This window comes from Gallus gallus, chromosome 1 (genome assembly GCF_016699485.2).
Source record: "Gallus gallus isolate bGalGal1 chromosome 1, bGalGal1.mat.broiler.GRCg7b, whole genome shotgun sequence".
Lineage (NCBI taxonomy): Eukaryota > Metazoa > Chordata > Aves > Galliformes > Phasianidae > Gallus > Gallus gallus.
The window spans coordinates 92,824,859-92,849,200 of NC_052532.1; the positions used below are offsets into that span (position 1 = coordinate 92,824,859).

Here is a 24,342-nt window from a genome sequence, read left to right on the forward strand (position 1 = left end):
TGTTTAGTCTGGGGAAGAGGAGGCTGAGAGGAGACCTTATTACTCTCTTCCAGTACCTGAAAGATGTTTACAGTGAGAGCGGGGTAGGTCTCTTCTCACTGGTGACAGGTGACAAGACGAGGGGAAATGGCCTCAAGTTGTGCCAAGGTAAGGTTAGGTTGGACGTTAGGAAACACTTCTTTACAGAAAGGGTGGTTAAACACTGGAATAGGCTCCCCAGGGAGGTGTTTGAGTCACCATCCCTGGATGTGTTTAAGAGCCGTTTGGATGTGGTGCTCAGAGATATGATTTAGCAGAGGGTTGTTAGAGTTAGGGTACTATGGCTGGGTTGCGGTTGGACTTGATGATCTTTGAGGTCCTCTCCAACCTGAGAAATTCTATGATTCTATGATTTCAAACAGAGATTGAAAAATGCTTCTGCCTAGGATAAGTACTATCTACTTGAGAAGAAATCTAACTGCTACTTGAGAGTGCTTGTGTAAACATATGCCCCACATCTACAATTACTTGTTTTCTAGAATTAAATTCTTGGAAGTGCTATTAATGGTTTAGAAAGGTTATACTAGCTTCCTGTACGCGCAGACTGTTGGACCACAGATGTCTGATTCAGAAGGTCTGCAAAGCATCTACTTTGCATATTTGCAAACAGTCCAAGAAAAAATTGCTAGATAATGCTGTTAAAACATAGGGCATATGTGATAAAGTAACAGACACTATGGACGAAGAAGAGTTCTGTGTACCCTGAATAGTTGCAATTGTAGGTGATTTGATGAGAAGAATGCCCAGAAGTCCTAACATTGTGCATCGTGCCAAAGGTAACGGACTGCTTCTATGTTCGCTTATCTTTTTTTCATTTGTTTCTTTGGGCTGAAGTCATTTGGGTTAGTTTGAGGGAAATGAAGAGGAATTGATACCCTAATCCTGGGAACTGAATGCTGGTAGGCAAGATGGCTCATGCTAATTGCAGCTCATCTCTAGTTGCAGCCAACAGATGAGGCCAACATTGGGACAGTAAAGTTGAGTGCTAAAAAGCATTTCAGGCTTCATCTCACAGGATTTAGAGAAAGGAGAAAGGAAAGCTGAGAAAACAAATGATGTGTCATAGGCAAAAAACCCTTCTTTCTTGCTCTTGGCAACAAACCAAAAGAAATACCAAAGCTGAGGTCTAATACAGTGTGTCATGCAAGTGAATTTTGTTGGCTATACTACTGCACCAGCTATTCAAAGACCTGTAGAATAGACTTAGTTTTATGTCTGCAGAAATTCTGAAGTATGTAAATCCCAGTGTAATGTGATTGAACTCAGTTTTAAAACAGCGTGAGTTTCCTGTCCCAGATGCATTGTCTGGAAGGCTGATAAGCATGAAGTTCTTTCCCCTCTCCCCCCCAGTCTTCTAGTTTCAGCTGATGTTCTGTAAAATGTATAGAAGATAAAATGAATACAAAATTGAAAATATCAAAAATTGTATGAAGTTAGATAATGAATTCTTATCACATAGACACCAATTGACCAGTAGTGTTTATTTTGACTAGATACTTCCAAAATACAAGATACTTGTTAAAAGAATCACCCCTACCTGCTGTACTGCTGTATGACCTCACAGCTTTCCTGTAGCTTTGTAATAAAATAGCCCTGACATTAATCTGATACCCTGTCTATAACTAGAATACTGATTTTTATTTTTTTCTTATTTTCAGGTAATCTTTTATTTGGGAGAAAAAAAGGAGCTAGATTTACTAACGGCACATCAAACAAGATGCAGCTGTCATTTAATTGCAAAAACATGAAATTATTTCCAGATAGCATTTAAAATAGATTATCTATAATGAAATGAAAGCTATTATTCTTTTCCTTCAAGACTGACAAATTACAGAAGTTTGCAGCCCAAACCACCCACAAGTCTACACCGATAAACTTGCAGAGGCCAAACATAAGAGATTACTCTCTCAAGGAATAACAAATTGCAAGGGATGCTGAGAAGACTGACAGTAGAGAGGGAGGGCAGATTGATGATGTCTCCTTCATGAGATGTGCAAAATTGAGGCAGCCCAAATCTACACCACAAGATATGTAATTTAAAGCTACTTCAGAAAAGGGTTTGTATGACATCTGAATTAAATCTCCAAAGCAGAGCCTTGGCAAGGGAAGAAGAGGCTCAAACAGAATTGGAACATACAGAGTTGTGAGCTCTAATAGTAACCTTTTGCTCCTTCAGCAGCTTAATGACATCAACTTTTCTCAGCATTCCTGTGGTGAAAGACACTAATGATACTCTGCACTCTTAGTCATGTGATTTCTAAAGACTATGTTTGTGAAGTCTTCTGATTAAAAATAGCACCAACTAAACAACAATGTTGCTTCCCCTGGGACACGTACATGTAAATGCTTTGATGATAGGAGGAGGTGGACAGCTAAAGATACTAGGTAAACAGAGCCTTGTGAAGAAAAGTTCATCTGAAAATAGAAGAACTTTACCTACACATTATGGAATCAAACTCACAGACAGATAGTGAATAACTTGTTGCATACAAAAATGGTATCTGAAGTGCTGAAATGAAATGTTTGCACTGAAATATGCTGTGCAAGAATTGCTTGGTATGTCAAATTTCTAGCAGGATTTTTTGGAAGAAATAGTGTAAATATAGACTATCTACTTGTTAGCATGGAAGGTAAGCAATGAAGAGATGGGACTAAATAAATATCAGATATCAGAAACCTCTTATTTAAAAGCAGCAATATAATCTTTCTTTCAGTATGCATCCTAGTTAATGAACAGATAATTAATCTCATAGTCTAGAAGCTAAAAACAAAAATCACATAAAGCAGCATGGGTGAGCAGTCTTTACACATGGAAGATAATACATTGAAAAATTAGAAGTTTTTCAGATTCATGGGCATACTTCTTGCTCAGTTTAGTGTTATTTTTTTCCTCATTTTCCCATGAGTTTTTTACTTTGACCTTTTAAGAAGTTTTTATGATAAGTAACTCTTTTGTGAATCAGCTGTGATGATCTCTGTACTGTGCTCAGCCTGCTAATGAGAATATTTTTACTGCAAAGTTGTCCCTTTATGTGGCAGACTTAACACGGAATTTCATGTTATATATAACACTAATAGGAGCATGATTTTAAAACCATTTTAATCCACCCATTTAAAAGAAATAGTTTTTACTTGCAGTGATATTAAGTTCAACAGTCTGGTCTAAGAAATTTCAGGGAAGAGATTAATTTTGTTTTATGCAGATACATGCAATGCCAAAATCTATAATAATCTTTTTCTTTCTTTCCCCCCTTCCATTTATATTCAGTAGTCCTTCTAGGGTGCAGCATTTTGCAACGGAGAATCAAGTGTCTAAGATAGGTGAGAGGAGTTCCATTCTGTCCTTTTCTTACCATTGGCTACAAACAGAGTATAGGATGACCTACTCAGACATAGATATGTAAGTAAGCCATGTGTGGAAGATCTTGCCTCTCAAGCAATGGCACCAATTGATACAACTTCATAAAGAAGTTCATAAAGAAGTATCTGGTGTACTTTAAAGTGGATCAGCAATACCAGTTGGAAAATCTCACCTACTCAAGCTAGTTGATATGTTTGTGGGGTTTTTTTTTTTCTTTTGTTACCTACTATTACTATATTATTTTTGTGGACTTTGAACACTACTACAGGAGTCAAATATATGAGATTCTTTGCTGGGATTGTGTAGACCTTCACAGCTCTGATCTAAGTGAGCAGATGTGCTCAGCAGCAGCTTGTTATGAGAATCACAAACCATTACCAATAAGTTCTTTTAGTAGCCCTTTTTCTTTGTTCCAGGAGTTTTCTTTCAGTTACTGTAAATTTCTGTAGTTATTATAGTCTTGGAAGACATACATCTGTTGATGAAATATCTTTCTAAGCATATCTGTTAAACAGAAACGCAAAATCTACGTTTTGTTTGGATATGTCTCGAGAAGGAACTTTGTGAACAGGATATAGACCTTTCCTGAGCTGTACACAGTACTGAAAGCACTGTGCCAAATCTTAAACTACCATGACTTAACTCCTATGAATTTATAACCTTACAAATTTAATTTTCAAATGAGAACAAAGCAACTTAAACCCAACAGTTCTCTGAGTGCTTCTCTTCTTTCTATTTCCTCTTCTTCCTTTCCCCTGTTCATCTATTGAAGAGTGAAAACCAGAAGAATAGCAGTTGCTTGGATATTAATCCAATGTATTAATATTTCTACTGTTTAGCAGCTGAAACAGTTATTATTGCAAAAGACTGTGTAGTCTTGTTTAATGTGCCACGGTCTTAGAATTAGGGCTAGTGTACTTGGAAAATAAAGAAAAAGAATTCTTCACCTTACATTTCTCCAACTGTAATACTGCATTTTTTGACACTATGATATTTCAGAGTGGTAGAGACTACTTCTCTATGCACGATGTTAAAACAAAACCGAGTACCTCACAATCAATTTGGTTGCAAGTTTGAAATCCAAAGGGGAAAATGAATAAAATATATTGCTTTTCCTTTGCAAGAATCTTACAATTAGTGTTCCCAGCTTGTAACAGTAGTAGTAGTGCACAGGTTGGATGATCTAATAGCTAATAAAATAGTGAATATGTCCAAATTTCTTAATACAAATAAAAGATTAGACCAAGTTCTTGTTTGGTTTTCTCGTACATCCAAAATGCCTGTTCTAGAGATAACAATTAGTTGTGTAGGAAAGGCATAGTATTTAAAATGTCAGTGGAAATTTGAAGATCCTATTCTCCAAGCATGCTGAAATTCTTGCTTTAATGCAATGCCATTAGAGAAACACGAGCACATGGTGTGCATCAAAATGAACACTTCATGGCTTTTATTTATTCATTTTGATACCCTATTAGTGCATGATGTAGATTTAATGACAAAAACTGCTTTATCTTTCTTTTTAAATATGTGAGGTTCTGACAGCACCAAGAAATATATGGCAGAGGATTTAAAAGCAGCAGTTTCCACAGTGAAGTAGGTGTCAATTAAGCAAGGGGATGTCAGGACAGGACTGGAGGTGGGGGAGAAGAGGTGTAAATTTTAGGGGAGTGGTGTATTGATGCTCCCTGTTTGGCTGACTCTCTGGTTCTGCTCCTTGATGTCTGCGCTGCATACGTACCAGTTTGCTCTCACAAACTGCCTACAGCAGACTGAGCCTGTGGTACTGAGTAAAACGTGACCACAGAGCAAAGCTAGACACTGAACCCTTCATTGCCTATGCTGCCTGATGGTTAGAAGGGTCCCCAGCTCTGTTTTGTCTTCTTGAAGACCAGTCTGTAGGGAAGTGATTCAGCCCTCAGCCTTTTGCTTTGTGGCCTCAGTACCAGATATGGTCCCTTTTTTTTTTGTCCACAGTCTGAGTGATGTGGGCTGGACCTGCTCTGGGGCCTAGTCCCCACGGAGCTTGAACATGGGTTAGCTTCCTCATTTGGCTGGTGCTTCCAATCCAGCCTGGGCTAAAAACAGCTGTTCCAGTGGCTGTAAAGTTAGTTTTCCCCCATTTCAGTGGATCAGAGGCTACAAAACTTAAGGATATCCCAAAGATTCAAGTCTTGATGTCTTCAGAGATCCAGTAGAGATCTAAGCTGCATCATATCCAAGGGGGGAGGAAGATAATTATGTATTGTGGTTGTGGAGGTGAGGGAGAGGTGGAAATCAACAAGGATATCTTCCCAGGCATATTCATAAGCTGCATAGCCTGTACATGCTCACAGTTAATTGTTAAAGGTTTGTGAAAGAGTATATAACAGTTTGTTGAAGGTCTGATGAGAACATTGCAATCATCCTTCCAGTACCTGAAGGGAGCCTACAGGAATGCTGGGGAGGGACTTTTTATAAGGACATGTAGTGACAGGATGGGGGAAATGGCTCTAAACTGGAAGAGGGTAGCTTTAGACTAGATATTAGGAAGAAGTTCTTTACTATGAGGGTGGTGAGATGGTGGAGCAGGTTGTCCAGAGAGGTTGTGGATGTCCCCTCCCTGGAAGCATTCAAGGCCAGGCTGGATGGGGTTTTGAGCAACCTGGTCTAGAAGGAGGTGTCCCTGCCTATAGCAGGGGGTTAGAACTAGGTGGTCTTAAATGTCCCTTCAAACCCAAATCATTCTATGATACCATGGTATGATTTTGCTGACTGTTTTTGTCTTTCTGGAAAAAATACAGTGCTTCCTTTAATTTTAAGCCGTAAAGCTCTGTCCAGTTCTATGTGCCGTGGCCTTCCATCCTGTATCAATACAGTTGTTCTGCTGCAATCATGTGGTTAAAATGTTTTTATATTTCTGAGAGGATGTTGCAGGAGAGTGGAAGAAAACAGCAGGTACCTACAGTGGATTTGAAGTCTAAAGAAATTTGAAGATAACTGAATGAAAACATCACCACCTCAATGTCCCTTCCTTAAATATTTTGTTGCTGACCATTTATTTGAGAGCTAGACACACAGATGTTCCTAATCCTCCCCCTAGATGTAAACAGTACAAACCTTCTGCTCAAATAATGTATTGCAATAAATAACACACAACTTTCCCACAAAGTTCTGTCTCTCTGCACTAAAATTGATGTATTCATTTATTAATATTTAAAGTTTCTGCTGTGTAAGCTCCAGTGGTAGTTTTTTGTAAGCAATTTGTCTTTTACTCATAGTCATGCATTATCATATATGACAGCAGGAACATAAAAGTACTTCCAGATAAATTTTACTGAAAAATAAAATCCCCCCAATTAAAAATGTTCAAGCATGTTGAGGAATATATTTTAAATGTTAACTAAAGAGCAGCTAAGCATTTTTCAAATTGTCCCATCTGGCACAGCTGCAAATAACAATCTGTCTATTTTAAACAGTCTTTTGTTGACTGTTAGCAAATGTTAGGATTATTTGCTATTAACCAACAATTTCCTCTTAGAGTACATTCATAAAGTTCTGTGGTGTTGGCAGTATGTATATGATTTCTTACAGATTGGCATAGCACTGAGAGAATCTTAACGCAAACATATTTAAAGTACTTAATCTTACGTCTGAGGATATAGATTTGGATAGAGTTAGAGATATTTATCATCATCTTTACTTTGATCCTTCTTTCTGCAGAAAGACAATAAGCTGAAAAATTAATGTATCTGGAGAAGTAGGGAAGGCAGCTTCACCTACCACTGGGAGTAATCAGTTAAGCATGAAGGATTGGCTGACTTCTGGATGTTAGGAGGGTACAACATCAGTGTCTCACAGATATTAGGTGTTTCCTAGTGATCTTTCATCAAAGCAGAATTAATGGATGTTTCCTTACTAATAGACCAGTAGTATATAATAGTAAATAAGTAAATCATGTTTGCAGGTACTAGTGGATGTCACTGTATGAAGAAAGAAAAGGGGGATGCCACGCTGCTCCTGTAGATATTCACTTGAATTGTGAAATGAGGCAGGCAAGGATTCCCAAGTTAAAATCAGTATTGGAACTTGACCCACTGATTCAGACACAAGACAAACATCTTACGGTAAGAAGTGTTTAGTAAAATATGTTTTTTCATTCTTCACATGGCAGTTACATTAGTTACTTTTGATTTAAAGTACCTATGCTAGGTAGAGAACACCCTATCTATGTTTAGAACATACTATCTGCTGTGCAAAATACCTATTTCCACCTTTCTAAGACCAAAGTAAATGAAAACACAGGATAGAAATTCTTGCACTAAGATATGCATTATTTCTGAAAGAACAAAACCAAACTGTCTTTCTCTTCCCAAGCCCTGAGAACTTTTTCCTTGACTTTTTCATGGAGTTTGGTAAAATGAAAGTGCTGCAAGTGTACAGCAAAAGGCGGAGTGAAATACAAACAAAGGCTTAGTTCCAGGTACTTCAAAAACTGTGCCAAGAAGAGTCTTTTTCTAACATCTCCCTCTCTGATGTAAAATTGCCTCCTTCTCAATATGTTGTGTGTATTTGAAGTTGTAGCTACTAGCTTGCTTTTAAAGCTGATGTTTCAACTGCTTGATTTGGTGTTCAGGTCTGGCAGAGGAGATGTGCTGATAGCAAAACAAATCCTATGCTTTCTTGTGTATCTGCATTGTTTGTTAAGTTTTAGTCTGTACTGGCTGTGCAAAAAAAAAAAAAAAACACTGTCAGGAAACAAAATGCTCAAGTGTCAACAAGTCAGTTTGGCCAGAGGAATCCTTTGTTAATGGTAATCATGCATGAGAAGAACTTTTCTTGATTGTCAGCTTGAGTTTGTAGAATTGGCACACTGCAGAAAACGAAACACGTTTAACTTGCAGTTAATGTATACTTGACATAGAAATAACTGACAGAAAAGAATTTACAAAGTTCCCACCTGCTGCTTTTATGGCTGCTTTACTAGCAGAGCTATCATTGACTTGGAGGGAAAAAGCATTATCACGCCCTCCTGATGGTTTCATTGAGATCAGGCAAAATCTGGTTAGAGTGGGGTGGTCAGATCCAGAACCCCTTCAAAAGCAGTGCAGAAAACCTGCTGATAAACAACCTGTCCTTTCTGTGAAACACAAGTGCAGGACAACAACAACTTTAACAGAAGTCTCAATGTCTGTAGAGTAGTCAGATGTAAGATTTTCTGAAACAGATGATTATAAGAATTTTCTTGAGTTGAATACTTTTTTAATAACTGGCCTTGAATAAGTAGGAAGAACTTCATATGGAGATGGCAAAGCAAAAAAACAAAGCCAACCCAAACCCTCCTTATGTGGTATCTGAGAATAAAGATTTCCTGACATCTTTCCACATTTACAGTGGGGAAGAAATGGAGCTGGTACTCTTGGGCTTTGCAAAATTCCCTACTCTTTTGTTTGTCTTTTTAAGTCTGGTTTGTAAAGGTTCAAATACCTCAGACTGATCTTCTGAGCATGAGGATAAAGAAGCTATCAAATTTTATTTCTGACTTTGAAAAAAATTCCGTCATCAAACTGAATTGCGTGACTATACACCAATTGTTGTAAAGTCAAAATATGTTAAGAGGAGACAGTAAGAAATTGGAATTGGTTTTAGGAATGGATGAACGCAAATTAGCTCTGAAATGTTCAGTGGCTGTGATATGGAGTCCAACTGAAGTAGATATTTGTTCTGCAGAATTTTTCTGTCTTTCTGAGAATGAAAAAAAGTTAGTTTTGACTAAAAGGAGGGATTACAGGATTGAAATTTATGATATATATATGTATTGGCAATCACTGCTTAGTAAGGTATATTCAGAAGTAGTGAAAGTGTAATATGTACTGAAAATAGTAGACATGGAAAAAAATTACATGACAAAAATGGAATAGATTGGGTTTAGAGTCATTCATCACAGAGAGGAAATGAACTTAAAAGAAGATACAGCTTGGCATACAAAATAATTATTTGAAATGAGTATATGCAGAAAAATGTTCTGTCAGCATGTGTGTACATAGTTCCTGTGCACATAACACATTAGGTTGAGGATGGAGGATTTTTTGGCTTCAGACTACCGCAGGCTAATTGGCACTCCAGATTTGAAGAATAGAATAGTTAGCATTACTGTATCTGCAGAATCCTTTTTTTCTTTGATTGTTGTAAAGCTTTTTAATAAGTTAGCTTACGGTATGTTTCTGAAATGTCATGTATTTTAAATAGGCATATTGAAGCAAAAATAAGGAGTTCACCAGTGTGAAATGTTAGTGGCAATAAAGCAGACTGAACAACTCACAAACAAAGCACATATTCAGGTTTAGTTAAACTTGTGAAAAGCAAACCTGAAAAGCATAGAAGTAATTATCTGACAAAGACTTGTGCTTTCTTTTCTATTCTTTTATTTCAACACTAGTGATTGTTTTGGCTTTGACAGACTTTGCATAAACTCTGCTAAAGTTTTAAAGTAATGGATTGAGGGGAAATCCTTAGTTGCTTTTCCTAAAATGTGTCAATGCTCTGGGCAGCATGGATGCAGTCAGTTGCATTAGTGGTGAGCCACTGAGGAACTTCAGCTGTTACCAGAGTGTCAGGGCTTGGTTTCTCCGTTTTCTCTCTCACCTTAAGGAACAAGTCACAGAACAGGAAAAGTGCAAACTATGCCAGTTTGCCCAACATAAAACTGTTGTGGGAGAATGCGTACCTCACATCTATGCGTGTATATACATGTATTTTGCTACAGTGAGACGTATGCAGGATGGAAGGTAGTTAAAGCTGATTGCAAGTAGTAAGATAGTAAAGGATTTTTAATGCACGTTGGAGTGTTGCATAATGGGCACAGTGAAATGTCTGTGACACTGTGGAGGAATCACAGAGGCTTGATTAGTGAGAAACCTATGGAGAAAAGGAGTAGAAACACTCTCTCTTCTACCTGTCTCAGGCAGATTTGTCACTAGATCCCCTTTCCAGACTGATTGGTCTCTATTTCTAACTAGTTTTGTACCAGTGACTCACTGGAAGATTGTTCCCAAACTTTGTTGCCTTGAAGCTGGAAATGTTTTTCTAATGTCAGGATGTGTTTGCTCTCATGCGAAGGTTGCCCTTCACCTAAATCATTTTTCCCCCTTTCTGTTTTCAACTTCAGAGATGTGTTTGTAGATAGAACTCCTGTCCTTCGCTTGGCTAGGATTTTGGCAAGCTGAAACAGTCTTCCTCTTTACAATTTTATGTTCATTTAAGTCTTGTTCTTTCAGAATTCTGATGTGAAGATTATGTGATCTCCAAAGACCAAATAAGCTTCTTAGCAATTCCCCTAACCTGACTCCCACTAGCCATTCTGCCTTTTGTTCCATACTCAACATCTCCTCTGATTGAAGTGAGGTAGAATATTTACTTAGTTTTAATGCTGTACCTAGATTATCTTTAATCTCTGTTCCATTTTTCCTGCATAGCAACTCCATTTTCCCCTGCTTGTTTTAATATCCTTTGCAGTCTAATTTTCACTGTATATCTGCATTTCTTAATCTTTAACACAAAGCTCTGATTGCAGCTTAGTATCTTCTTGTTGGTTCTGCATATCCAGTGGCTGTTTCTGTTGCCACTGTGTATCCTACTGATCAATTCTATTCACACATTCAAAACAACACCTAAGTATTTAGATGAGGAAAAGGCATTTTGCAGCACAAAATGCAGTACTAAATTATGCTTCCAGATCAGGTTACTTTAGTGTCATCTGTTATCCTAAAGGAAGGTCTAATTAGGTAGCTGCAATCTTTTGCTTGCTTAACGTTGCCAAGTATATCCCATTTCGCATTTATATATTGGCTCCAAAATTGCATTCTGGGTGAAATAGCCATTTGTGCTCTATAAGGATTTATGTAGCCTGGATCACTGATGATGTATATTTCTGCATTTCCTCCTAAACAGTGATCCAATTAAGCTTTTCTATTCAGTCCATAGATGACATTTATGGACTGGTTAGAAATGAAGTTCTCTCTTCGTTAATTCTGCAGAAAAACACAGCAGTAAGGTCAGTTTCCTCATGGTAGGCCTAATTTTTATACAGTGGTGTAAAATGAACGCTAAACAGCTTCTTAAGAATAAATAAACTTTTATAAGAATAGCAGTAACTTTACAAGCTTATATACATTTTACCTGTTTTGATTATTTTTTTCTCTTGTTCTCTCTCTGTTCCCATACTTTTCAAAACACCTCCTTATTTCTTGTTGCCTTCAGTAGCTTTCCATTATGTTTCTTTCATGTTCTTGAATTGCCTTTTCCCTATTCTTGCTTGTTTTTAGCTCCTACTTGCAAAGTCCTTTCTTGCTTCACCTGGTTACTTTCATAAAACTAAGCCATTTTTGTCTTGAATATTTTGCAACAGACAACACTGAGCATTACAAGGTCTCTTACCATCTCAGTGCTGAGGGAGGGGAAGCTGTCCTTTGCAGCATCTGTTGCCTAGCAATCTGTTTCTCAGGTGCCTTTAGTGTTGTGATCAAAGCTTAAAAGGCAAGTGCAAAGAAAAATGAAAATGGGTTTGAAAAACCTTGCAATCAAAGTGCAGCTCTTCTTGTAACTTTGGGATTTTTACATGACATTGAATAGATGCCAACAATGCATTCTGCCCTATGTGCCATTATGTACCAAAGGCTTAACTCATTTTCCTAAGTGCTTCTTGGAATATATAAGCAGTTGTTACCATCCCACAGCTCTCTGCTGGATGGCATCACATGTCTCTGCTCAGGATTTGAGCCAATATCACTCAGCCTTGATTCTGGGGCCACTGTTTTGTTGTTGTTGTTGTGTTTTGTTTTGTTTTTTACATTACCGCAGACACTTTACTATCAGATGGCATTCTTAGCAGCAGTCAAGAACTTAAAGTAGGATGTTTCCCATAGGATAAAGCTAACATAGTACCCTGAGAAGCTCTGTTGTTTTATCACCCAGAGCCAAAGAGCCAGATATGCCTTTGTGAGTAACAGATCCTCCCTGTGAAAAATCTGAGCTATTACACAACATAGCAGGTACTCCACACTGGCCCTGACTAAGGGTGCAAAAGTTACCCATACTTTGACCATGCTGTGTGCACGCTTAAAAGAAGGCGTGAAAGAAACTTTGTGAAACACCACTTTGTCAACACAGACAGTGTCCAGGTTCTTGAGGTGTTTGGCTAAGTTTTATTCATGCCATCAAGATGCAGTAACTAGCTAATGCCATCACTGAATAAAATTAGATGGCGTGGTCAGTACCATTCATGAGGTTAGAGGGAAGACAAACACCTCAGTGAGATCACCTGGATGCAAATGTTGTCTAGATTACCACCACATGACCCCATCTAAATGTAGCATTTTTTCAGAAACCTTTTTAGTTTAGGTATTTAAGTCCCATTAGCTTTTCATATGATTAATTGTTTAACTAATCTAGGCCTTCATACAAATGCTTTATCTGCGTTGTGACCAATGAATGGAAGCATAAGTATGTTCTCTGTTATTGAGGTCCTGGAGCATGTCTGGAGAAGGGCAACAAAGCTGGTGAGGGCACTGGAGCAAAAGTCTTAAAGGGGGTGGCTGAGGGAACTGGGGTTGTTCAGCCTGGAGAAGAGGAGGCTCAGGGAAGACCTCATCACTCTCTACAACTGCCTGAAAGGAGGTTGTGGTGAGGTGGGGGTCAGCCTCTTCTCTCAGGGAGCTAATTCTAGGATGAGAGATAACAGTCTTAAGTTGCACTGGGTGACATTCAGGTTAGGAAACATTAGGAAACACTTTTTCTCAGAGTGGTGAGGCATTGGAACAGGCTGCCCAGGGAGGTGGTGTAGTCACTAAGAGAACTAAGGGACATGGTTTAGTGATGAAATATTGATGGTAGGTGTATGGTTGGACTGGATGATCTTGGATGTCTTTTTCAACCTTTGTGACTCTATGACTCTAAAAAATTCTATTGTATTTATGGTATACGAAAATCCTGAGATAAAAGTAAATATACTAAAGACAAAAATTCTTAGAAATCTGGAAAGGTTAGGGTATGATAAAAAAAAAAATCTGTTTGTTATCTGTTGTCTCTGTTGTCTTTCTTAAAGGTTCAGAAAAAAAGGGAGTTCGTCAGCCTGTCTTTCAGAAGACTATCAGGTAAATGCAATAGAAATACAGATGATTTCAGCTTACGGTCAAAGTTACTGCACTGTAAGAGAGTTAAGCAGGTAAGTCTGTTTCTCTACTAAATGACTGCTGAGGGATTCTCTCGCCTGTGATTTTGGAGTTTCACAATGACATTTTCACATGCCACACTGTTGGCAGGTGAGCAGAATCTACACCCTGCTGCTTCTCCCGTTCAGACTGTTTTGAGAGTTAGAAAATCGTAGTTATTTATAACAATTTTATAATGTTTCATGAAAAAAGGTTTTCAGTGAATGGGGTTATTAGCAACAGTCCTCATGCACCTCCATGATTCCTGTGTTTTCAGACTTCAGCCATTCTATAATGCATCTGTGTTTCAAATTGAAATTATTTGCTACTAAGATAACTTTTTAATAATAAGTATATAAGGAGGTAGTCAAACATTCTTTTGCATGGAGAAGAGAAAGATGAAACCAAAGTTTTGACTTGGGTTGAACTTTTCCTTAACCTTCCGAGCTTGAAAGAGCACCTTTTCTGTCTACATTTCATGTCTAGTTTTAAATTTTCTCAGAAAGGTGTTTCCTTCCCTAAGCTGCATTAAAAAGCAGAATTCATCATTATAAAGACAAGGAAATGAATCTTCTGAAGTAGCAAATATAGGACTTTTTGATCTGAAGGTGTTTTCCTTCGCAAGGCTGGAGGAGAGATGAGAGTGTGAGATGGTGACAGTGTAATTCAGAGCCCCACTGAATGTTGTTCTGCTTTTGGACTTCCTTCCTTTGCTGCAATAAATTACAATGTATAGGTGAATAAATGAGAAAAAGTGCTACCTCCCTTTTGAAGCATTTGTTGCTGTGGCTTTGAAGGCATAGCTACAAGAACACGTTATTAGAAATTATGTTTTTATTTCAATTATTTATTTATTTATTTATTTTTGATCTGTCATTATTAGGAAATGATGTGATAAGGACATAAAAGAATAAGACATAACTGTGAATACCAAGCAGCTGAATTTTGGGCCCTTTTTGCAGCCCACAATTCAGGGCTTGAGCCCTGCTCCCTGGGGGGTTGACCGTGAACAACCAGGCAGTCTGCTGCTGTTCTGGGAGTGCGTTTCACCCTCTTTGTCACTGCTTTATGATGTCTTTCACTAGCTAGATGAAATAAAAGCTTAGCTGTACTTCTGGTGATTGTGAAGGTGTATGTTTTGGAAGGTTGAAAGAGCAAAGGTGGTGCTTACTTCAGGGCCAAAGGTGTCAGAGCAGAGCTTGTTTGCTGGGTTTTGCAGAAGGGCTGCAGCATGCTGTTACTGACATGTGAAAGACGTGTTCAGAGATACGTTACAGAACCAATGATGTTGCCTCCAGAGCCAGTCATTAATTGTGACGCCTAGTGGATCAGGAGTGCTTTGTCCTCTTAGTTTTCTGAATTATTATTATGATCCTTTTTTAATGCTTTTCCAGTGTTTCTGCAGAACGGTGCAACTCTTATAGCACAGGTGGTTTTACGGAAAGGTGTCAAATTATGTCAGCAATAACTCACACAGAAGCAGTGCAAACTTTAGGACACTGAAACATACACCCCAAAAGAAATGGTCCAACCACCTAATTGAAAACTGTTTTAAATTGTCAGAGTGATACCAGTGTTCTTCCTCTCACAAGAAAATGTGATGTTATCTGTGCTTGGTAGAAGAATTCCTACTGCTAAAGAAAAAGAGGAAGCTGTTTCATACAGGCGGGAAGGTGACAGTTCCAGTCTACGCTGCTCAGTGTTGGGCAGCCTGTACATTACTCCCCATGAGGGCCAGAACTTTGCTAATGGAGGGTAGAGAGTAACCATATGGTACCAAAATATTTCCTGTATTCTGGCATCTCCACAAGCCATTTCTGTATGTCCCTTTCCTGGCTCTTATAATTCTTTTTTTTTTAACCCTCTCTAATTTCTCCAACACTTTCTTAATCTTTCTTTTCCCTTTCCTGATCCTTTAACCGGACTTCATGTTCTTATTCTGCCATTCCCTTTCCAGTTCCTGACCCAGAAATCTCTCAGGTGGGGTGGGATGTTGCTGGGATAAAGCAGAAGTGGTGGTGGAGCAGGACAAGGAGTTAGAAATGAAAACCAGGGAGCTTTGAAGCACACCACAAAATTTATTGTGCTAATTCCCTGTGCAATTCCCAACAATATGCAACATTTTTCTCACTCAACTGGAATTCCCTTCCTTTCGTCTTCTCCTGTGCTCACCTGTACCTGGGATCAGCCTGTACATTTCCAGGGCATGTTTGCTGGCCACCCATTCCTCCAGCACAGAGTCTAGGAGGTGCCAGCTTTGAACTGGTGGAAGGACTGTTGGGATGTTGGTGAGAGGCAGAGAAACTACTAGCAACCTCTTTATGCAATTCTGTCCTTACAGAGATGGATAGATGCTGTGTAGTGCAACAGACAGCAGTGCTTTTATTTGTACTGTGGCAGAGATCCTATCAGCATGAGAACAATATTATTTACATAGGTGACACATCTGAGAAGACACCCTCTGAGTGTATTATTATTACTTTAAATTCTATATCATTAAAGGTTTATAAAAAATGTGCAGCAAAAATAAATAGGCTTCTGCAGTAACACCTCTGAAATTAAAGCATTTATAGTGCTGAGGCTATGAATAAAGCAAATTGAATACCTTAAAATCTTTGTGCATCTTTAAATATCTTTCTTTATATCTTATATAGATATCTTATAAAAGCTGAAGGTATCTGAAAGCTCAGAGCATTGTTCAAACAGTGAAGCAATGTACTTTCTCAATTACACTTTCACCAATACCTTATGGTGTGGCAACTATGCTTATATTATAAGAAGCTTGTGGGTTTTTTTTGACCCCTCTGGTACTATCATAGGGATGGTGCTCACTTGGGAGGAAACACTTTCTGATATTCCATAAATGTGAGTGTTCCCAGGTGCATTTCTTGCGTCTCAGCACTACTGTGCCATTTGGATAATGCCAGAGGGCAAACATTGAAAAGGCTTAAGAAGCACCAAGAGGGAGAAGAAAACTTTAGAAAATGCTGTTGTGAAAGATGGTGTGATTGTATGATGTTCTCAGATGGAGGCAAGTTGAAGAGCTTTACTTCTCCAGTCTGGACATCTTGAGAAAAGCTAGGAGCAAACATAACTAGGAAGCTGCAGAGCAACTTTCATTGGTGAACTACTGGCAGAACAGAATTAGCCAGCAGCTCTTCAGGTAGCTGTATTAAAGCTGAACACATTCTAACAGTTCTAGCTGTCCACAATGATCTGCCAGGAGCCCTGGCTGGAATTTATTGGGCCTCGGCTGAGAAACATTAGAGCTGGCCACAAAACATGAGAGAGCAGTGATGGCTTTCCTAGCAAACCAGTAGCACTGGTGGAGACAAACCAGCACCTACCTGGAGCTCTTCTGTGAGCAGTCATTTACTTATCTTACAGTAGTGGAGCACCTGGGTGTTCCCCTCTTAGCTCCTGGACCAGTGGGATGTATACATCCAAGTCTGGTGCAACTCTGGCAGCTAGTTCTGAGGACTAAGGTATTTATGTGGAGTAAATCTCTGTTAGGATTTGCTCAGGTTTTTAACTAAGATGACTGTTGCAATCTCGAGAAAGGCATGTAGTTCTGGAGCTGGAATGCACATACAGCTATGCAGCAGCATTTAGAGTGGAAATGGCACCTGCTCAACCCATAGAAATAGGGAGCTCCCAGGAAAACTGAGAGCTCAGTAAAGGAAAGCTGCAGGGAAGTTAATTCAGAGGACAGACAGATTCAATTTCTTGCTTTTGCATCTGTCAAGTTGAAATGATAATCCATTTCACCAAAGGTATACACTAATTACATAGACACATAAAACGTATTAATCTGGGGGGAATAAACCTAAGCGTCTTTTACTTTCTCCACTCTATTCTGTCCATCCCTTCTCCCATCTTTCAATCACACATATGAGTCTTAGTACCCACATTAGAGACCTTTCTTTCCCCACACATTCAGAGACTATTGCGTACTCATAGCTCCCAGAGTACTGAGTGGGTTTGATGTACCATCAGGCTAGAACATGTTAGGAGCTAATTCTGGGATGTGTGAGTGCAGGAATTGTCATGGGAACATAGCTGATAATCAAGAAAGATAAAAGTTCCAGTAGGAAAACAGGCAGAGGGAGGTTTCTGTGATGTTGCTCTAAACAACCTTAAAGAAACAGTGATTTTGAAATTATTTCACAGGAGAAACCATACAGTAGAAATCCCTGACTGCAAATTAGCACTAATAATTTTATTAAAATTAATTATAATAAAATTTTAAAATAGCAGTAATCCCTATTACTGCAAATCAGCGGTAATAATTTTAAAAAGACACTTTAAACATTCTTTTTTTTTTTCTTCTGGCTTCCTGTAACTAAAATGGTGTTGATTAACTTTGCTAAAAAAATAAATCAATAAAATTCTGTTGGTGACAGAAAAGGAAGGGTTGAATGAGCCCGCCACATGACCAGCCACCAGTCCTTTAATTCAGTTTCCTAGGGAAGATTGTGCTGTCTGTCAGTCCCCATGAGCTCCTTTTGAACTCATTGCCCATTTTTAACTGCATTTGCAGAAAGATCAAGAGTTCTTACATGCTTCATAAAAACACTCAGCCAAATAGACATAAGGCAAATCCCCTGGTAATGGAAAAGCTGCAGCAGGAGTTCTACCTACTATTAGACATCAGAAAATCTGTATGAGGGAACAGGACTGAAAACAGTTGTAGAAGCAAGAGCTACAGGAAAGCAAGCTTCAAAAGTTTCCCTGCTCAAAGAGCTTGTTGGGAGCTGCTATACTAAGCTCTGTATGCTCTCTTCTAACCTGTGCAGGGCCTCTTGATAATTAAACTGTCAACATTTCCACGATGAAAAGCTGCATTGAAAAATCAATGATCAGTTGATATTGCTGCACACAGGGAAGACAGAAGCCTTCGACAGGTCTGCAGAACCAAGCTGTGAATGCCTTGTGCCACCTCGCTGGGAAAAGCGCTGCGAGACTGAACCACCATCCCTCAGTTCTCATCCTTTAATCTTACGCCTGCCTACAGGTGAAATCAAGGATGTATCTCTAAAACCGCATGCCTTGTCTAAAACTTACTTGAGTTATTTTGCATGTTCTCATACCAAGATCACAGACTGAGTAAAACTGAGCAAGAAGCCACAGGGAAGCTCATCACAGAAAAATCTGTCAGTCTGAGCAGTGTGCACGTGGCCCCTTGTGTCAGAGTTCAAGTACCTCTTAGTTTCCTATGTATTTTTCTTCCCAGTGCTTTCTTAAGCATAGAATACTCCTCACCTTGCCTTACAGATGAGGAAAGTGAGACACAGGGAGAATAAACGATGATATACGTTTTGGTAGAGAATGAAATGAAATAGGAATTTGCTGTACCAGGCTGGCAGCAGCTCTGAATGCTGTGCTGTGGGAGGGGGCAGCCTTGGGCTCTCCCGGGGTGTAAAGCTCCTTCTCCTGGTCTCTACCCTTCCTTCTTCCTCAGATTAGCTCCACTTACACTATCTGATTGCACCTCATTGTATCTTATGCCCCAGAACTGATCATTTTCAGAGTGGGATTTAGGAACAGAGGGCGGTGGGCATGGCACAGGCTGCCCAGGGTGGTGGGCACAGCCCCAAGTGCCAGAGTTCAAGGAGTGTCTGAACACTGCTCTCAGACATAGGATTTAGATTTTGGATGGTCATGTGTGGAGTTTGAAGTAGGACTTGATGGTCCTTGTGAGTCCCTTCCAACCCAGGAAGACACTTGCATTACAAACTTGGCTACAGAAGTGGCTTGCTACCTTCCCTTTCAGCATTCGTAATCCATGTCCAGAAATGCTCTGAAGTAGTTGTTAGCAGCCTTGCTTGTTGTTCTGATTGCACAGAAGATGGACTATTTCAAATTATGACAAGTAATTACTTAGGTAATTTTGTTTATTCTGTTATAGTCTTTGTGAGGTTTTTAACCAAGGCACCTTGTTCCCAGAGAGTGATCTGGTAAGCCTGAACTGACAGTACATAGTGTGGTTCAGAGAGGTCTGGTAATAGAGTTAGGAAGGAAAAATGGGTAGATGATACAACAGAAATTCCACTTCCACTGTGATTTTTTCATCTCCTGTGTTTTTCATATTGAACAATCAGAGCAGAGTAGACTACTCTAATTTGTTCAATAGCATACTTACATTTTTGAATACCACTCTTGTCAGAATGCCTAGTGGAAACATGCAGAACTTCCACTAACCCAAAAATGACTTTTCTGTTTCCCAGCACCGGACAAGCAACCATCAGGCATTGCCCCACAATACAGCCCAGTTCCTGCCATCTTGACAAGCAACCTGAAGCCTGCTCACAGATGATAGCATGGAGAATATTCTTTAGGGCAGGGAGTGTGTGCAGCATCAAGTGTAACCAGGCAGGGCAGGAAACTTCAGAGCCATAAGATCACGCCCAGCTCACAGCTGCTCACGCTATTTCCTTACAGGAGGCAGAAGCAGCTTTTGTACCTCTGATAGCTTGACTTCCTCAGCATGAAGCAAGAAGAGGCAGTTTCTCAGACAGTGTGATGCAAAACCTTGTTGTCTTAGACAAGCCTTCTGCCTTCAGATCTTCCTTGCAAGCAGTGCTATAGCCAACAGCATAAAATAGTGGTGGTAGTTGTATGCGCGTGCTTGGCATTTGCAATAATAGCTTGCCTGTTCAAATAGGGTTTTGCTTTTACCGTCACTTCCCACATACAGCCCAGTGACACAGTCAGCAGTACAGCCCCCTTGTTACCACACTGGAGAACTCAAAAAGCAAAGACGGCATTGGGAATATTTTTATTTTTTTCAACTAATTTGTATGTATATTCACCTGGTTCTAATTTGGACCCTTCTTCTACCTCCTACTGATTCCTCCTCTCACGTACATAATACAGGGTTTAAAAACAAACCAACCAAACAAAAAGTAGAAGAGTAACTAGCTGGTTAATCATTCAAAAGGCATAAACACCTTCTGAGTTACCTCTTTAGTTCTTTCCTGTAGCACGTCATCATCACTTGATCTGAACCGAACTGAATCTAAGCCAGTTTAGTGCAGTGCATGAGCAGACCTGCTGATGCTGGAGGTGAGGTGCTTGGTGTAAGTCTGCTTGTTCTTGGAGGCACTAAATGAATAAGAGAAGCGAGCACAGATTGTGTAAGTTCCCTCTGCTACAGAGAAAAACTGATTCTCACTTTCAGGATAGGTTTTAGAAGGAGGTGAAAAATAAAGGAAGGTGTTTTCTCCCCTTCCTTCCCCCTCTCCACCTTCAAGCTGAAGGACTTCTTTTTCTCTCCTGCTGGGGACATAGCTGTGTTCTGAGAACAGTTCTGCCCACAAGGTCCTTTCACTCCTCCAGAATATTACTTCATTGCAGCACAGCTGTTTCAGAGTTGACAACTATTATAGGCAGTTAAGAGGGGAGTCTTAAGGAGTCAGGGTATCAGCATTTTTCTTACTGAAAGCAAAAGTAGTACTTCTTGATTCTTACACTCATGGATTCCCACAACTCTTTAAAGGCAATAAATCAAGTGAGAGCATTTGCTTGACAGGTGTAGGTTCAGAAGATTTGTAACAGGGAACATGAGGAGTGTGCTTTGTTCTCATTAGCAGAGAAAGGCTTTCTGTTTCAGTTGGGACAAACAAGTCTGTATTTCCTGTATTCTTTAATTACTTCAATTTATTAAAACATTTATTTTTATATTCTTAATATTCCCGCAGTGCTTTGAGTTCTTAGGTCAGTGAGTCATACTTACAGCCGTACAAGAGTAAACTCCTTTTTATATAAATGCCTCACTTTTCAAGCTGACCATGTAATTTCATCATTCATCAAATGACCTATAAATCTCTAGATTAAATTAATGAATTTTCAGAAGGCAAATGTTCTTAGGCTCAACAGACAAGTCTTTATGTCATGGTACTGCTAAAGAAGTCTATGCAATAGTGTCCTAATAAAAATGAGAAAGTAAAGATCAGTTAATCACAGAGGTACTACATAGTTGATTAGCAGAAAAGGCATTGCAAACTGTTATTATACAAGAAGTTCACTCAGCTAAGGATAGAAAAGTTTTGGTCGCACCTTAGACTATGTATTGCTTTTATGAAAGGAATCAGAGAAGGTCAGAAATCCATTTATAAATACAGTCAGTTCTGATGAAATAAGTGCTGTAAAGTTCTGAGTCTTTCAGTGTTCCTTCCTGTGGCTCATGTGCCTCATCCTACGTGTATTTTAAAACGTCTCTCTGTCAGTCTGCATTTAAATTTGAAATTCAACACAACAGCATGGAACTATTTAGATTCTTGTGCCACTACCTTGTGCCAGCAAGGTGCTTCACAAGTTTATTAAAGAGAAAAATACAAATGTACTTTTCCCCTTGTTCTCTTTCTTTGTTGTGTACTTCTTTTATGCATGCTAGAAGTTGGATTTCAGCAGACAGATGCATCCAGATCAGAAAAAATATTTTATTTCTCATCTTCCTGCACTTTTATTTCATTTTAATCTTTCTCTGGAGCTGCTTAATGCAGCTCCAACATGCACACTTGTCAACATCAAGACCGGGTTTCTTCCAGCTTCTACCCCAAGCCCATTTCAGTCATTCTTAAATGAGGAAAAAAAGGGGCTTGAACCAGGTCATCTGTACCTTAAAGAGTGCTCTAACAAGCTGCTTGGAGAACTGTTGCTGCTGCTGTTGGGCCGCTCTAAGTCTGTTTGAGAACAGCAAGAGCAAGAGTGCCTGAGTGCTAGCTCCTCCTCTGCTGTATGTGAAGACAGAGCCTTCTGCTGGAGGCTGCAAGAAGGGGGTGTCCCAAAGAGCAAGAAGCTGGAATGTGCTTCCTTGCTGCTAAATTATTAGGAGAACAGAAATACTGTCACTCTTTTGTAACTATCTTCACGTGCTGTATCAGAACTATTCAATACATTAAAGTCTGTACTCAAAAATGTTTTGTCAAAGATTCTTCTGGCATAACTCCTTGGACTTATTCATATAAAAATTACTACTCTAAATTGCAGTGTTTCAATGAATGTATGGTTCACCATAAATATAATTTCCCAGGTTCATCAGTTACAGTTGGTACTTGAATTCAGATACCTCTGGGTAGATTTATTGTATTTTATCTGCTTCTCTATCATTCTGTATCAAAGCATTTAACGGGCAAGTCTTCCGTAGAACTACTGCCCTGATATTTAGCATATCTGAATTTGATCTATTTTTGCTCAAATGCTATTAGCAGAAGAAACATTTGTATTCTGTAGTCTAATGTAAACTTGTTGAAAGTCTTACTTAAAAAAAGCTGTGGCTTTTATTTGGTTTTATTTTTTAACAGTTTGCTTAATTTGGCTGAACTTTTTCTCATTTTCTCCTAATATTAATCCTTCTTTAAAATAAAAAGTATCAGTGAATTAATCTGGGGATTCTTAAGTATCTTAGGCTCGATCAATCAAAGTCACGGGGCATAATTTTCTTCACGGTGTCCGGACTTCCACAAGTTCTTTGCTTTGAGTATCAACCTTGATCTTTATATATAAGAATATGTAACAGTCCAGGAGCTGGGAAAGCCTCACACAGCAAGAGTGACAGAGGGATGCACAGAGCAGGTAGTGCAAAAGAGTAGATGCATTGACTTTCAGTAAAAAAAAAAAAAATACAATTTTAAACACTGAAAAAACACCGCAACATTTGAAATACCTTCATTGAAGTATTCAATGTAATGTATTGTTTGTTAGAATTAATTTGGTCCTGATAAAAGACATCTCCTTGTGTCTGATAGCTGTACATACATGTGCTTAGGCTCTGATATTTTCTCCACAATAGAATGGACTCCCAGTCCTGCAGTATGAACATCAAAACTCAGAGAGGCTGCTTTGGCTGAGACTCGTTCTTCCCTTGGGAGACTCAGCTGAGACTACGTGATTTATTTTTGAAGAATGGAAGTCAGCTTTTTTTTGAAAACCAATTGTCAGGCTTGAGGTAAGATGATTAAATCAAAAGCTGAGCACTCTCTGTAGCCCCAGGTGTACCCTGTCAGAACCGTAGTACTGCACAGTACAAAACAGCCCAGCTATTTTATTGAAGAAGAAAAAGTAAACCGTGTTTTCTCCCGAAGCTTAAGAGCTTCATTTAAGGAGTAGTGCTGTCACATAGCTATTTGCTATTACTATGCTTCATGCAATTGCCTTATTTTATGTGCTGAAGAAATGGGAGAAACTGAAAGGAATTCGCTCAGCCAGGTGAAATCTTAGCAAAGAAGGCAGAAATGAATTCAGCTGCCAGAAAGATGACAACCTAGGCTGCTCCTGCTGTGGAAATGGTTCAGACAGAGAAGATGATTCAGGCAGAGCCATAATGTGTTGGGTTTGCAGTTTCTGGAGGCCTCTTCTATTTGCAGCAGCTGTTCACCTTGATTGTCTGTGCTCTGGCTCATTGCAGCAATTCTGATTTAACAGAGCCCCACTATAAGCAAAGGAGGCAGTGGGATTATGCTTATTTCCTTGTCCACTGCAGTCTGCTACCATAGCGTCTTCCAGCCCTGTTTGTGATTAAAGTCAGTGACCAATCCAAGCAGCATCAGTAATGTTTCTGTGTCTTCTGCACTTGATGTGACCTCTCTTTAAGTCTCCCCCACAAACACACAGAGCTAATTACCACAAGCCTGGTCTTTGAATATTTAGCAAAACACAAGCTTGAAAACAAAGTTGTAAGTATATATCTATGATTTTAGAAGCTCAGTTAATGTCCATAGGTCAATATCCTGCCCTACAGTTCTCTATTGCCCATAG

At 39.1% G+C, this 24,342-nt stretch overlaps 2 protein-coding genes across 8 annotated transcripts in view; one reads left to right on the plus strand and one right to left on the minus strand.

Moving 5' to 3' along the window:
- Positions 1-24,342, plus strand: part of LOC101752250 (cell surface glycoprotein CD200 receptor 1-A-like) — a 146,768-nt gene that overhangs the window by 104,557 nt on the left and 17,869 nt on the right. Inside the window, exons 21-25 of one of the 5 annotated variants that reach the window (XR_005846978.1) lie at positions 1,698-3,360; positions 7,344-7,503; positions 7,754-7,859; positions 13,479-13,527; positions 23,378-23,533. The gene's annotated coding sequence lies outside the window, so the exon portion shown is untranslated. Of the gene's footprint in view, positions 1-1,697; positions 3,361-7,343; positions 7,504-7,753; positions 7,860-10,653; positions 13,459-13,478; positions 18,599-23,377; positions 23,534-24,342 lie in introns of those variants that run through there. The other 4 variants (XR_006933903.1, XR_005846971.1, XR_005846988.2 and 1 more) reach the window with 4 other exon arrangements.
- The window catches only part of HTR1F (5-hydroxytryptamine receptor 1F), a 111,403-nt gene that overhangs the window by 76,433 nt on the left and 10,628 nt on the right, over positions 1-24,342 (minus strand). The gene's annotated exons all lie outside the window — the stretch shown is intronic.